This window comes from Mixophyes fleayi, chromosome 1 (assembly GCF_038048845.1).
Source record: "Mixophyes fleayi isolate aMixFle1 chromosome 1, aMixFle1.hap1, whole genome shotgun sequence".
NCBI lineage: Eukaryota > Metazoa > Chordata > Amphibia > Anura > Limnodynastidae > Mixophyes > Mixophyes fleayi.
The window spans coordinates 276,524,123-276,538,726 of NC_134402.1; the positions used below are offsets into that span (position 1 = coordinate 276,524,123).

Below are 14,604 nucleotides of genomic sequence, written 5' to 3' on the forward strand. Positions count from 1 at the left end.
ATATACCATATTAGCAGTATCAAATCATTTGCTCAGTTACAATTGGACTTCCCTCTACCAATTTGCCTATTCTATACTTACCTTCAGCTCCGACATGCCTTGGTGATACAGTTTGGCAACACTCCTCTCGTCTTCGGTCTAGATCCTTTCCGCTCATTTCTTAAACAGGTGAGCTCCACCAAAACCATTTCTATATTGTATGCTAATATCCTCTCTCTATCACTGATAAACTAGAGGGACTACGCCAAGGATGGGAGACGGATCTGGGTCCTGTAACTAACGAGGATTGGAATTAAATGTTTGACAGCACTAGGGAAGCTATCTCTTGTACCCGATACAGACAAGTTCAACTGTATATCTTACAAAGAGTATATTACTCTCCAGGCAGTTTGCTTCGGATAGGTGCCAGATCGGATGCTAACTGCCCACAATGCAGAGATACTGATGGTACCTTCTGGCACTTACGATGGAGTTGTCCTATCGTTGGGGAATTTTGGTTGCAGGTAGAAAAAGGTATAAGAGATACAGGTATCAAAATATCATTACTGTTCCCCAAGACATGTATCTTCGGTTTAGGAATAAATATTTTGCTGGGTAAAAGTGCTACCAAATATGTTTTCAATCTTCTTGCCCTAGTCAAAGTAGTTATTGCTAGAATGTGGATGGCCCAAAATAAACCTCAATTTACTAACTGGATGGAGCTGGTCAATGAGGCTGTAGGACATGAGAGATTCAAGTATCATTCACAAAATACCATACCGAACTACTTTAAAGTGTGGTCCAGATTCTAAATATTTGGCTTAATTCCTGTCCGCCAACTTTGATCCGAGTTAAGTGGTCCCAACATGCCCTCCCTCATCCTCCCTCTCTCCCTATTGCTAAATCCATAATCATATACATGTTCTATAAGACTAATCTATACTAAGACACTTGACTGATTGTCATTCATGTTTTTTGATATCTTCCCTCCAAGGCTGAAGATACCCAGGATAGATATGCATGTTTTTTTTTATATTCATTAAGTGTGGAATACAATATACAATGGATCTATATTTGCTGTTTTGTTATTTTTATTTCTGTTTTGTTTGAAAGCAATTAAATAAAATATTTGATAATAAAAAAAATGAAAAATAAATAAAATAGAATTAAAAAAAAAAGAAATGCGTGGAGTCCCTCCTCCAAACACTATTAACGCTTGTGCTGCCATCCTAGTGCTGGTAATCACAAAATTGCAGGAGGAAAAAGCGCAGGGATTTTACCGAAAACTACCCATGTTGTCCTGGGAAACCACCTAGTATATAAATAGACCTTGCGCCTGTTAATATTTCATTCTGCACGTGTCGGTCTTCCATAGAACATCAAAGTTCTGTCGTTCTTGTGTTTTTTTATTTTGCCAAGCCGAATTGTTTGGATTATTTTGGGATCTTCAGGAAAGACGAAAAGATGATTATTTTTTAAGTACATTTAGATTAATTTTTGGGGATTTCATTTCTTTGGACTACTCCAGAACCTTTGATGTGATTTTTTTTTTGGAACTGTGAAATATTATGGTTTTGGTTATGGTTTCAAGCAATCTGGATTGAAAGCTTGCAAGATTGGATCACTTACAGATGAAAATATCAGATGGTAAGTGTATGGGAATTTTTTTTTTTAATAAATATATGAAGTTTAAACGAGGTGTCTGGTTTAATTTCGTTTTTTATTTATTTTTATTAAACTAATGTAGTTTTGAAAAGAAGTGTGGTTTATTTAAATTTTTGAATGTGGAAAGACATGGCTCAGCAGGCCCTAGCTGTCAGGGCATGCTGGCACTTATGGTTCTCCAAGTACCAGCATACCCTGGCTGTCATGGGTATGCTGGTGCTTGTAGTTCTACAAGCAGTAGCATGTCCAGACTGTTATTGGCAGCCCGGGCTGGCTGGGACTTGTATTTCCACAAACTAAAATGGTGTTTACATTGTGACATTAACCATTTCCTTACCCCACTCCCATTGCCCTGGGGTGTGGGAAGGGCCCTAGTGCTTTCACTAGGGGGGGGGTGGCACATTTTTTTGCGGACCCCACTCCTTAGGGAATTCAGCCCTCCAAATGTCTAAATGAAAATAAACCATTAATAGAAAAGAATAGAGTAAATTACTTGAAAATAAGAGTAACATAAATGCTATGACATGTCATGGGAAAGCCATTGTTCTAATCAGCAAACCTGCTAATAAATTTAAAACACACTAAGCAGACATACAATTGTAATGGAATATGTTCAATTTACGAAGCCAGTATATTTGCTTAGTGTCCCTATACACTCATTTGTCTAGAATAAACTTGGACTAAGCAGGAGAGGCTATTAGTAACAGAAATGTAGGAGACAATAGGGGAAACAAAACATTTCTAAATAAACAACTAAAATGAATTGCATTCTATTTTGACTGTTTAATTTAATACAACAATGTTAAACAGGACACCAAATTAAATTGCTTTTCTCAACTCATATATTCCTAATTGATATTAATCTAATGTGCTAATAATACATGGAAATAGTTTTGTCTATTAAATTTTTCTAAATAATATCTGTATACTTTTTCCATTTTAACTGTTGCTAATGAGCATGTAATAGATGAGATAATACACCAGTGTTGTCATTTTCTGTGAGAACTTTAGTGGTCCGGCAGCGTGTGAGTGGTTTGTACACTCCGTAGCTGGATTTCTGTAATGGCTCTTGTATGTTTGAGCAGAGCTGCCAAGACTAATATCGGGCACTGATGCAACCTCTTCTTGTGACCGACTTCATCAGCCGGAACTGGAAGTGCAGCCTAGCAGGGGAGTTACTGTGCAGAGTAATAGAATGCTATTGGTCCATGCAGTCACATTCCCCTGCTCACAATTCAGCTCTGATGGGGCCTCGCCATCCCGAATGGAGGCTCGGGTACTCGGATACCTCCCCTGCCCCTGTATGCGAAATGCTCACTCACTGGCAGAACCAGTGAGCAGCTCGCAGAAAATTGTTGAGGCTCAGGGCATTAAGGAGCAATTGCATTACTGGTGGGTAAATGTTAATGAAAGCATATATATCTAGTTATCTATCACGTGTATTATATAAGTGCATCTGTGGCATTCTGTGTATGTATGGCAAGCAAGGGGCATGGTGAACTTGATGGATTCACCCTCGTACTGTAAGTCATACAGGATCCCCATGGAGCTGTATGGTGGCAATGAGTATACATTACCAGAGGCTGAATCCATAATCACAGTTTAGTAAGAAGACACCTAAACAATGGTTTCATGCAAACATCACCAGCTAGATAATGTAAATAAAAATAAAATAGGTATATATTTCATCTAGATCTAGTTTAATAGTTGCATAGTCAATTAAAACAGAACATCACAAATGCTTTTCAAATTTTTATAAATCTTTTTACTCTACATTAAAATGAATGGCCTGATTCATTAAGGAAAGTAAAACAAAAAAATGAGTAACTTTGCACCTTGGCAAAACCATGTTGCATTGGAGGGGAAGGGAAATTTAAAATGTGAGGACAGATTTATAATTGTGGTAGGGCATGTCCTAGATCAACTTTAAATGTCAGTTTAAAATTAAAGCTGTCAAGTATTTGTGACCTACATGAAAAAACAGGCAGTACTTACCTTATGTGCAAAATAATAAACTATTAACTATAAACTTTGCACCCCTTGTATTGCAACATGATTTTGCCAAGGTTCAAAGTGACTAATTTTTTTGCTTTCCTCTATTAATCACGACCGATATCTTTTCTTAATTTAAGATTAAAGTGAGAAACATGATTATAGAGGCATTGCGTTACTGACTTCAATTTATTTATCTAGTATCATTTGTTTTACAGTATTATTTGTGTCTATCTATCTATCTATCTATCTATCTATCTATCTATCTATCTATCTATCTATCTATCTATCTATCTTCTAGAAAGCATCTCAGATGTGTTTAGATCTCATAGAAGGTTCCAATCACCCAGACAACAATGGAGAACAGGAGGCACTTGGCAGGTATTAATGCTAAGGCTCAAGGGGAATAATTTAGGGATTTTGTGTGAGTTGCATTATCTTCTAACAGTCAATTAGGCAGTTACAGATGCAGATATACTTGTTTCAATGGCAAATTTGCAGAAGGCATGTCTTTTAACAGATGGTCCTTCTTTCCTTTACATCTATTTTGAAGAGATGATGTGACCTCTACCAGCTGTCAAAGTGTCTGTGGGAGTCCTGGCTCCTGTGTGGACTGCTCATTATTCTATGAGCATACAGTACATCAACAGAATATGGCATACTGTGCTATTGCAATTCACTGGTACAATGGATTATCACCAGGCAGTTAACAGTAATATATTTCTCTGCTATGTTTATGTGTTAAATTTGTTTTTATACTGTAAATATTTTGAATGGTACTTAGTTTAGTTAATGTAATATATTTTTAGATGTTTTAACATGTATTTTTTGTTAACAGTGTATTATTTTTATTTTTTGCAATTAACAGTTTTATCTGCTTATTTTACATATTTTTTTAAAAAATTACATTTTATTAAAGACTTTTATAATTACATATTTGATTTATTGTATCGTATGGATGTTTTATCAGTCTCATATAGCATTGGTATATTTAAATCATATGAATATCTTTTTTATAACATTCAGTCATGGCAACAGTTGTATGTTTTAATACTGTCTTTGTGCATGCATTGTATAATATTTGAAATATTGTGACATTATTAAATCTAAAGCCCAACACCGTAATAAATGTTGATTTCTTATCGGTTCGCTATCCGCAAGCTCTGTAAGCTGTCATTCTCTTGCTTTACGCTTCAAAATAGACAATGACGTGTATTTTATTTTCTCTAAAGAACACCCAAAAGAAAGCTGGCCATACACTAGCCATTCTTCGGTGGACAGATTTCAAATTCACGTTTATAGCCACGTATGGCCAAATTCGAGAATCAAACATATCTATCTGACAGATCTGCATTAGCTGCAAACATGGCTAACCAGGCTAACCTTCAGATGTAGATTGGCTGTCAGAGGTCATTTTGTGCCCTTATTGACTGTCCAAATCGATGCATTTATGAGAACATTAAGTGGGTGTAGGATGAGACTGTGCATTTTTTTCGAGCCCTGCAAAACAAAATGAAAAATTCATTAGCACAAGTTTAATGCATGAAGTGCAACTATTAAGACTAAAATGGCTAAAAAAATATTTTTAATGATATTAATTAATAATTCATGTCTGGCTAAAAGATTTTGGTCTCAAAACATTATATATTTATACCTGTATTCTCTGTATTCTATTGAAAGTGCTTTTTGTAACCATTGTTCTGCCTGTGCTGCTGTATCCTGTTTGTCTACTCATAAAGTTTGGTGGAACTCTACATTATTCCACCAGAAAGGGCAAGCACCGTGAAAGACCTAAGAGATGAGTGGCAGCATTTTTTCCATTTAGGCAAAAAGGCTAAAAGAAATAAATGCAAAAATATGAGCTCACATGCAAATTGAGGAATATTAAAAATAGCTTACACAGCTGCAAATTTAACTACACTTCTAATGGATAACAAAAAAAGCTCAAAAAGAAGTAAGTAAAAGCAATAATCATGAAAATATTAGTGCATATCCAAAAGCAGAGATGTTATGCAGATGCTTACATAGCTGCAGTTCTATTAAATAGCTTTAACCGCAATCCCCGCATGAAGACGATGCAGGTCTATTTTCTATATATTACACATTCTTTAATATTGACTCATATTTACATTGGGAGGTGGGTGAACTTTTAATTATTTGTAACATGCTTCTTTCTGTTTGTTGAATATCGTGAATACAGGGGTGTTTTATGATTTTATTGAGTGTGTGTAACAGTAGTGCTTGAGCCCCTCCCCAAAAACAATAAATTGGAATAAAACATTCGGAGTACAATTTTTTTAAACCAATATATTTTCCCATGGAAATAGCTTTTAGGCTTTAGTATTTTACAATTGAACCACTAAAATCGATTATAAACCCATTTGTACAGCTAATCTTGCTGATGAGGAGTAGGTTAATTGAGGGTGGCGAAAAGTTTAGGTCATAATCTGCCCCATCAACATAATTGTTACCCTTCCTCATCAGTATAATCATTAAACCTCTTCAGCAAAATCACCCTCACCAGCATAATCATTAATCCACATTATTAAACTCCAATCATCTGGACAATCATATATTCTTCCATTTGTGGCCTCCTGACCCCTCCAGAGCCATCCATTGCTCAGTCTCCATCTAAACAGAGGGGTGCCTCGCCAGTCCTCCATGCAGAGAGTGTGTATGGTTCCCTCCACTTGTCAGCCTGCCCTATCCCTGCTCTGCACACATCAGTACTGAGACACCCCCCACAGAGCCGTTCAGATGCTAACTGAAGGGTACCTTTCCCTGGACCCATCCTGGACCAGGTTAGAATGAATAACTGAATTGTGAGTGCAATATGGGCCCATAAATCAAGTCAAGGAGCTGCTCCAGGCATGTATGTACATGTGTACTGCTTGATTTACAGAATTGACCATGCTGTTTAAGAAAACTTTATCTATGATAATGATGTTTCATTTCAATTAAGTGTATAGTTCTAATTATTAGCCAATAGGTTACTGAACTCAGTGCTGATTGTCTTTCTAGCATATCATATCTAATTGTGGAATTACCCAGCTACTCTTTCCTAAGGGTACCATGGGAGTCAGCATCATGGGCCCTAGATTGAGGTCTGTGGGTGAACATATTTTGCTGGATAATGGATTTGGAGAGCAAAATATAACTATCATTTATTTGAGCTTGGACCAAACATTTTTTTCTCTGAATCATCCTGGAACAGTTTATTTTCTTTGAACCAGAAAAAAATGGCATATATTAATTGTAGTTATTTTTTGAGGTTTCATATAGACTTTAACATTTATAAACAGTTAAGGCCTCTGAAAAGGTCAAATACATGAAGAAAATAAAATTGGTTCTATTATCTCTAAGGCTAGGTACACACTAGAGGTTTTTCCGCCAAAAATCTGGTCAAACACCCGTTAAACGACCGTTTGGCCTGATATTCCATTAGTGTGTATACTTAATGAACTAGAGTTGTTCCAAAGTACCGATCGTCATTTAATTTGATTACTCGTTCTGTTTCAAATCTAGTTACAACCGCCTTCCGTTCCTGCAGTGTGTATGCACTCACACGTCTGTCTGCCCAGAGAGAGAGTATGGACCTGTCACTGTGTCTGTGTAATTAAATTTAGAAAGTGCTGTAGGTGGATTAATCACAGAAGCTAACAAAATTTATAAAGGCATTGTGGAAAAGTCAAAGTTTATTTTGTGTCTTATAATCAGTGTGACAGGAATGACCAACTACACTGCTCTTGGACCAGATGAAGAGCACAGTCCTGAAGGTAAATCGTGTATAGTGTAAACACATGAATCAGTGGGCTGATTTGAACTTCAGTCATTTGTACAATCGTTAGTGATAACAAATTGGTCAAAAGTTTTTGCAGCGTGTACCTAGCCTAAACGTAAATTAAAGGAGAACTAAATGAAAAATAATGAATCTATTCAATCCGGCTATCATTTCTAGTGGTGTGTACATGTTGTAATGCCAAGCCTTGGTGATAAAACTTTATTAGAAAACAAATGCATAAATCATTGGCAATTAGCATAAGCAAATTACGGACAGATTAAACACCACATTTATGAATATATAAACACAATTCATGGATGCTAGCCAGTGGGACATGTGGTAAGCATTTAGCTATATTTTAATTTAATATATTACTCTGTTTGCAATGATTAGCTTGTCTATCCTAAGCCTAAACTACCCTAAACTGAGTTAATTGTTACACATTTAAATAAATCATTCAACCACCATGTAGATATTTTTGGAGCTCTTGTCCTTTGTCTTGTGCTAGGTCTTTTTCTGTTTCTAACCTTATTAGCTGATTGGGGAGAACACAGATCTGTCATATTGGTGGAAACTTATGCACCCTTTTTCATCTATGCACTAAAAGTGTTTTTTTGAATTATTTTATGGTTGTGCTGCAACCAAAGTTTCTCCACCTATGAAATTGTCAAGAGTGATCTATGCAGCAAAGATGGTTTAGGCAACCAAGCATCTGACTTGCCTTTCTCATTGCTTTGTTACATTGATGCTCTTTGAAAAACCATCTCTTATCCCTGATAACACTATTCACACTAATGCACCCTCACAACTGTCCCAATCTCCACACCGAGCCACATTTGCTCCTATTGTTTCAGTGTCACGGGCACTAGGAGTCTTTACCCAGGGATCACCAGATGGTAGGCTTACCAGAGCAATGTCGATGGTAATAGGGTATTCTGGTAGCTGGGTGATCACGGAACATGAAATGATGGCCGATGAGATGCTCAGGAAAGTCTATGACTAGCAACACTGGTAATAATGAGATAATAATACACAAGGAACTGTATGGACAAGGACACGTGAATATAGTCAGTGGTCTGCGATAGCAAGTTGTACCACTGCTATAGTGAGGAGGAATGTCCAACAGAAACAAGGAGGTGGTGAGAGTCAGCGGTCTGCGGGTAGCAAGTTGTACCGCTGTCTGAGTGAAGGAATGGAATCCAAGTGGAGGTATCCAGGTAGTCAGTGGTCTGCGGTAGCAAGTTGTACCACTGCTATGTGAGAGGAGGATGGAACAGGTGATACCGGAAACAGGGATCAGTGGTCTGACATCAGCAAGTTGTACCACTGAATATATATGTGAGGAGGTGCACAGGGGAAGACTGCAACACAGGATATACACAGGCACCTTATACACGATCCACAGTAATATGCACAATATAGCTATATATATATAAATGACTGAGCAGGTCTGCAATCTAGAAAGTCTCTTGAAGTAGTCCAGCACAATGATAACACAGTCAATGAGGGCAATAGACTCAGCGGATAGCAGACTCCAGAGAGAACCAAACACAGTCCAGCAAGATATGCAATACACAGCACAGTCAATGAGAAGTATGCATACCGTGGTTCAGCAGTAGCAGTCAGATGGGATAGTAGCGGTACCTGAGCGGCTAGAGACCGACTGGATAGAAAGTCCCTGGACAGGTGAGGCAGAGGTCTAGCAGGTGCAGCGCACAGGTGAGTAGACCAACAGGGACACGAATCCACAGGAGTCAGCAACACGTGGAACTGGACTCATAGGAGACCCAGGAGAATGGAGATGATCCAGCAGAGGGTAGTAGATGAGATACAAATCCAATGCTGACAGGAGGGTAGAGACCAGTGGAACACGTGAAGGCGTGGAGAGTGGATCAGCAGGAGATGGACGATAGCGCTGACCACAGCGGCAGGGCTCAGCGGCACACGGAGGTAACCAGTAGCAACCACAGGAACCAACAGCGATGGGAAACAGGAGTGCAGCGCAGGGCAGGAGCTGTAGATCACGAAGTGTAGCAGATGGTCATGTAAGCGGCAGTCTCGAGGAAGTCACAGCAAAGATGAGATGAGACTGCAGTGCACGGAGGCAGCGGATAGTAATCAGCTGGCAGTCACGATGTTGGACACAGGCGAGTTGCAAGCAGGAGACTGTAGTACACGGAGGCAGCGGATAGTAGCAGCTGGCAGTCACGATGATGAACACAGGCGAGTTGCAAGCAGGAGACTGTAGTGCACGGAGGCAGCGGATAGTAGTCAGCTGGCAGTCACGATGATGAACACAGGCGAGTTGCCAGCAGGAGGCTGTAGTGCACAGAGGCAGCGGATAGGAATCAGCAAACAGACTTGATGAGAAGCAGGTGAGTGAAGTAAAAGCTGGAGTGCACGGAGGCAGCAGATAGCAATGAGCAAACAGTAACATAGATATAAACTAACGTTGAAGTGGTTTAGAAGACTGTAGTGCACGGAGGCAGCGGATAGGAATCAGCAAACAGTCCTGATGATACAGTTGATGGTAGAAGTGGTTTAGAAGACTGTAGTGCACGGAGGCAGCGGATAGGAATCAGCAAACAGTCCTGATGATACAGTTGATGGTAGAAGTGGTAAGGAAACCACAGGAATAGAAGTGGTTTGGAAACCACAGGAATCAGCAGCGCTGAATACACGAGGAATACAGGAACACCTTCAGAGACTCATGAGGAATGAGACTCCAAGATCAGGCCCCGTGGTGTTGACCACAGGTGCTTAATATAGGGAGGTTGCCTGATCTGCCAATTGAGTTAAAGGGGTATACACTGAAGTATAGAAAAGGGCTGCGCATGCGCAGACCCTCAGGATGGTGGACGACCACGGTTCCTAAATGTCCGGGAAGAGGCACTCACGGTCCGGTGAGTGACAGTACCCCCCCTTTTAAAGGTGGGCACAGAACGCCTGGAACCGGGCTTGTCCGGATTTTTGGAGTAAAACTTCTTCAAAAGGGCAGGAGCATTAAGATCTTCAGCTTTGATCCAAGAGCGCTCCTCAGGACCAAAGCCCTTCCAATGAACGAGGAAGTGGAGGGCTCCTCGCGAAATTTTTGCATCTAGTACCTCGGTAATCTCAAAATCCTCCTCCTGATGAACTTGAACTGGCTGCGGAGCTGAGGGAGGATTTGAGAAACGGTTGATAATAAGAGGTTTGAGTAAAGACACATGGAAGGCATTAGAAATCCGAAGATTCTTAGGAAGAAGTTTCACACATACTGGATTGATTACTTGAATGATCCTATATGGACCAATAAAACGAGGGGCGAATTTCATAGATGGAACCTTCAAACGAATGTTTTTAGTAGATAACCAGACACGATCTCCAATTTTTAGTGGTGGAATAGCCCGCCTCTTCTTATCTGCGAAAGATTTATATTTGATAGATGTCTTCTTTAAACAGGTTTTGACCTGAGACCAGATATTTTTAAAGGTCTGACAAGCAGTTTCCACTGCAGGGACTTGGGTGGGCGGGAGGGCAGGAAATTCCGGAAAAGACGGATGGTGACCGTGAACCACCAGCACTTGACTTTTTGAAGATGACTCCTGAGATCCATCTTCAACGTCCGATGACGTCACGAACGCCCGATGAGGAGGAAGGCGTTCAGACTGAACCTTATCACACAGATCCGTAGATGAAGGATCCTGTGGAGGAGGACCTGGTGGAATAGACGAATGCTGTCTTTTGAATGAAACCATTTGAGAGAGACAACGATGATGACATTCAGCTCCCCAAGATGTAACTTGAGAAGTGCGCCAGTCAATCTGGGGAGAATGACATTGAAGCCATGGAAGGCCTAAGCCAATCGGACTTGTCGTAACAGGAAGAATTAAAAACGAAATCTCTTCATGGTGTAGCCCACCAATCTGAAGCGTTACTGGAGACGTACTCTGGGTGATGAGACCATTGATGAGACGTGATCCATCCATAGCAGTCACAGTAATCGGTGTTTTCAAAGTAATCACTGGTAGGGACCATTGATTCACTAGGGATTTAGAAATGAAATTTCCTGCTGCTCCAGAATCAATCAATGCCTGTGACTCAAAGGATTTGGTAGCAAAGGAAATCGTAACATCAAAAGCGCAGGCTTTTAATTTCGTAGAAGATGGAGAGGACTCCAGGAACCCTAACCTTATCTCCCCAGTATTGGTTAGAGCCCGGCATTTCCTGGGACAAGAATTGAGCATATGCGTAGAATCGGCACAATAGATACAAAGTCTATTCTTTATTCTTCGGTCCCTCTCCTCTAAAGTTAATTTGGAGCGACCTATCTCCATGGGTATCACCGGAGATGAAGCTGTGTGAAATTGAGGATTTGAGAGAAGAGGTGTTTTAACCGAAGTTGTTTTCTCAGGTTCTCTTTCACGAAACCTCAGGTCTACACGATGGCAAAGAGAGATCAAATCTTCTAAAGAGGAGGGTAGTTCTTGTGAAGTCAGTGCGTTTTTAATTTTATCGGAAAGCCCCTGCCAGAAGGCGGCAATTAATGCTTCAGTGTTCCACTGAAGTTCAGAGGCTAAGATCCTAAATTGAATGACATACTGAGCCACAGTGCGAGATCCTTGGCGAAGACGGAGAATGCTGGATGCAGCGGAAATAACACGACCTGGTTCATCGAATACACTTCGGAACCTGGAAATAAATTCGGCACTATCCTGTAACAATGGATCGTTTCTCTCCCACAGAGGGGAAGCCCATGCGAGAGCTTGTCCAGAAAACAATGAAATAAGATAGGCCACTCTGGAACGATGGGTAGAAAAATTTTGAGGTTGGAGCTCAAAATGAACTGAGCATTGAGTAAGAAAACCCCTACAAGTTTTGGGGTCTCCATCGTATTTTGACGGAGTAGGCAGGTGAAGCGTGGAAGCTGTAAACACCTGGGATGGCACTGGGGAAACGGAGGAAGGCACAGGAGCATCAACAGTAGTTGTGGCATCTTGCACAGACGGTCTTTGGGAGGCTAACGCCTGGTAACACCGCAGTAAATGCCGTTGGCGAACTTCCTGTTGCTCAATACGGGTAACCAGATGCCGCAGCATCTCTTTGGCTGTAGGCTCCGTATCTGGGTCTGTCATGGCCTGATCTTACTGTCACGGGCACTAGGAGTCTTTACCCAGGGATCACCAGATGGTAGGCTTACCAGAGCAATGTCGATGGTAATAGGGTATTCTGGTAGCTGGGTGATCACGGAACATGAAATGATGGCCGATGAGATGCTCAGGAAAGTCTATGACTAGCAACACTGGTAATAATGAGATAATAATACACAAGGAACTGTATGGACAAGGACACGTGAATATAGTCAGTGGTCTGCGATAGCAAGTTGTACCACTGCTATAGTGAGGAGGAATGTCCAACAGAAACAAGGAGGTGGTGAGAGTCAGCGGTCTGCGGGTAGCAAGTTGTACCGCTGTCTGAGTGAAGGAATGGAATCCAAGTGGAGGTATCCAGGTAGTCAGTGGTCTGCGGTAGCAAGTTGTACCACTGCTATGTGAGAGGAGGATGGAACAGGTGATACCGGAAACAGGGATCAGTGGTCTGACATCAGCAAGTTGTACCACTGAATATATATGTGAGGAGGTGCACGGGGAAGACTGCAACACAGGATATACACAGGCACCTTATACACGATCCACAGTAATATGCACAATATAGCTATATATATATAAATGACTGAGCAGGTCTGCAATCTAGAAAGTCTCTTGAAGTAGTCCAGCACAATGATAACACAGTCAATGAGGGCAATAGACTCAGCGGATAGCAGACTCCAGAGAGAACCAAACACAGTCCAGCAAGATATGCAATACACAGCACAGTCAATGAGAAGTATGCATACCGTGGTTCAGCAGTAGCAGTCAGATGGGATAGTAGCGGTACCTGAGCGGCTAGAGACCGACTGGATAGAAAGTCCCTGGACAGGTGAGGCAGAGGTCTAGCAGGTGCAGCGCACAGGTGAGTAGACCAACAGGGACACGAATCCACAGGAGTCAGCAACACGTGGAACTGGACTCATAGGAGACCCAGGAGAATGGAGATGATCCAGCAGAGGGTAGTAGATGAGATACAAATCCAATGCTGACAGGAGGGTAGAGACCAGTGGAACACGTGAAGGCGTGGAGAGTGGATCAGCAGGAGATGGACGATAGCGCTGACCACAGCGGCAGGGCTCAGCGGCACACGGAGGTAACCAGTAGCAACCACAGGAACCAACAGCGATGGGAAACAGGAGTGCAGCGCAGGGCAGGAGCTGTAGATCACGAAGTGTAGCAGATGGTCATGTAAGCGGCAGTCTCGAGGAAGTCACAGCAAAGATGAGATGAGACTGCAGTGCACGGAGGCAGCGGATAGTAATCAGCTGGCAGTCACGATGTTGGACACAGGCGAGTTGCAAGCAGGAGACTGTAGTACACGGAGGCAGCGGATAGTAGCAGCTGGCAGTCACGATGATGAACACAGGCGAGTTGCAAGCAGGAGACTGTAGTGCACGGAGGCAGCGGATAGTAGTCAGCTGGCAGTCACGATGATGAACACAGGCGAGTTGCCAGCAGGAGGCTGTAGTGCACAGAGGCAGCGGATAGGAATCAGCAAACAGACTTGATGAGAAGCAGGTGAGTGAAGTAAAAGCTGGAGTGCACGGAGGCAGCAGATAGCAATGAGCAAACAGTAACATAGATATAAACTAACGTTGAAGTGGTTTAGAAGACTGTAGTGCACGGAGGCAGCGGATAGGAATCAGCAAACAGTCCTGATGATACAGTTGATGGTAGAAGTGGTTTAGAAGACTGTAGTGCACGGAGGCAGCGGATAGGAATCAGCAAACAGTCCTGATGATACAGTTGATGGTAGAAGTGGTAAGGAAACCACAGGAATAGAAGTGGTTTGGAAACCACAGGAATCAGCAGCGCTGAATACACGAGGAATACAGGAACACCTTCAGAGACTCATGAGGAATGAGACTCCAAGATCAGGCCCCGTGGTGTTGACCACAGGTGCTTAATATAGGGAGGTTGCCTGATCTGCCAATTGAGTTAAAGGGGTATACACTGAAGTATAGAAAAGGGCTGCGCATGCGCAGACCCTCAGGATGGTGGACGACCACGGTTCCTAAATGTCCGGGAAGAGGCACTCACGGTCCGGTGAGTGACATT

General features: G+C 41.6%; 1 protein-coding gene across 2 annotated transcripts in view; it reads left to right on the forward strand.

The window, feature by feature from the left end:
• IGFBPL1 (insulin like growth factor binding protein like 1) overlaps nucleotides 1–14,604 on the forward strand; it is a 65,214-nt gene that overhangs the window by 41,261 nt on the left and 9,349 nt on the right. The gene's annotated exons all lie outside the window — the stretch shown is intronic.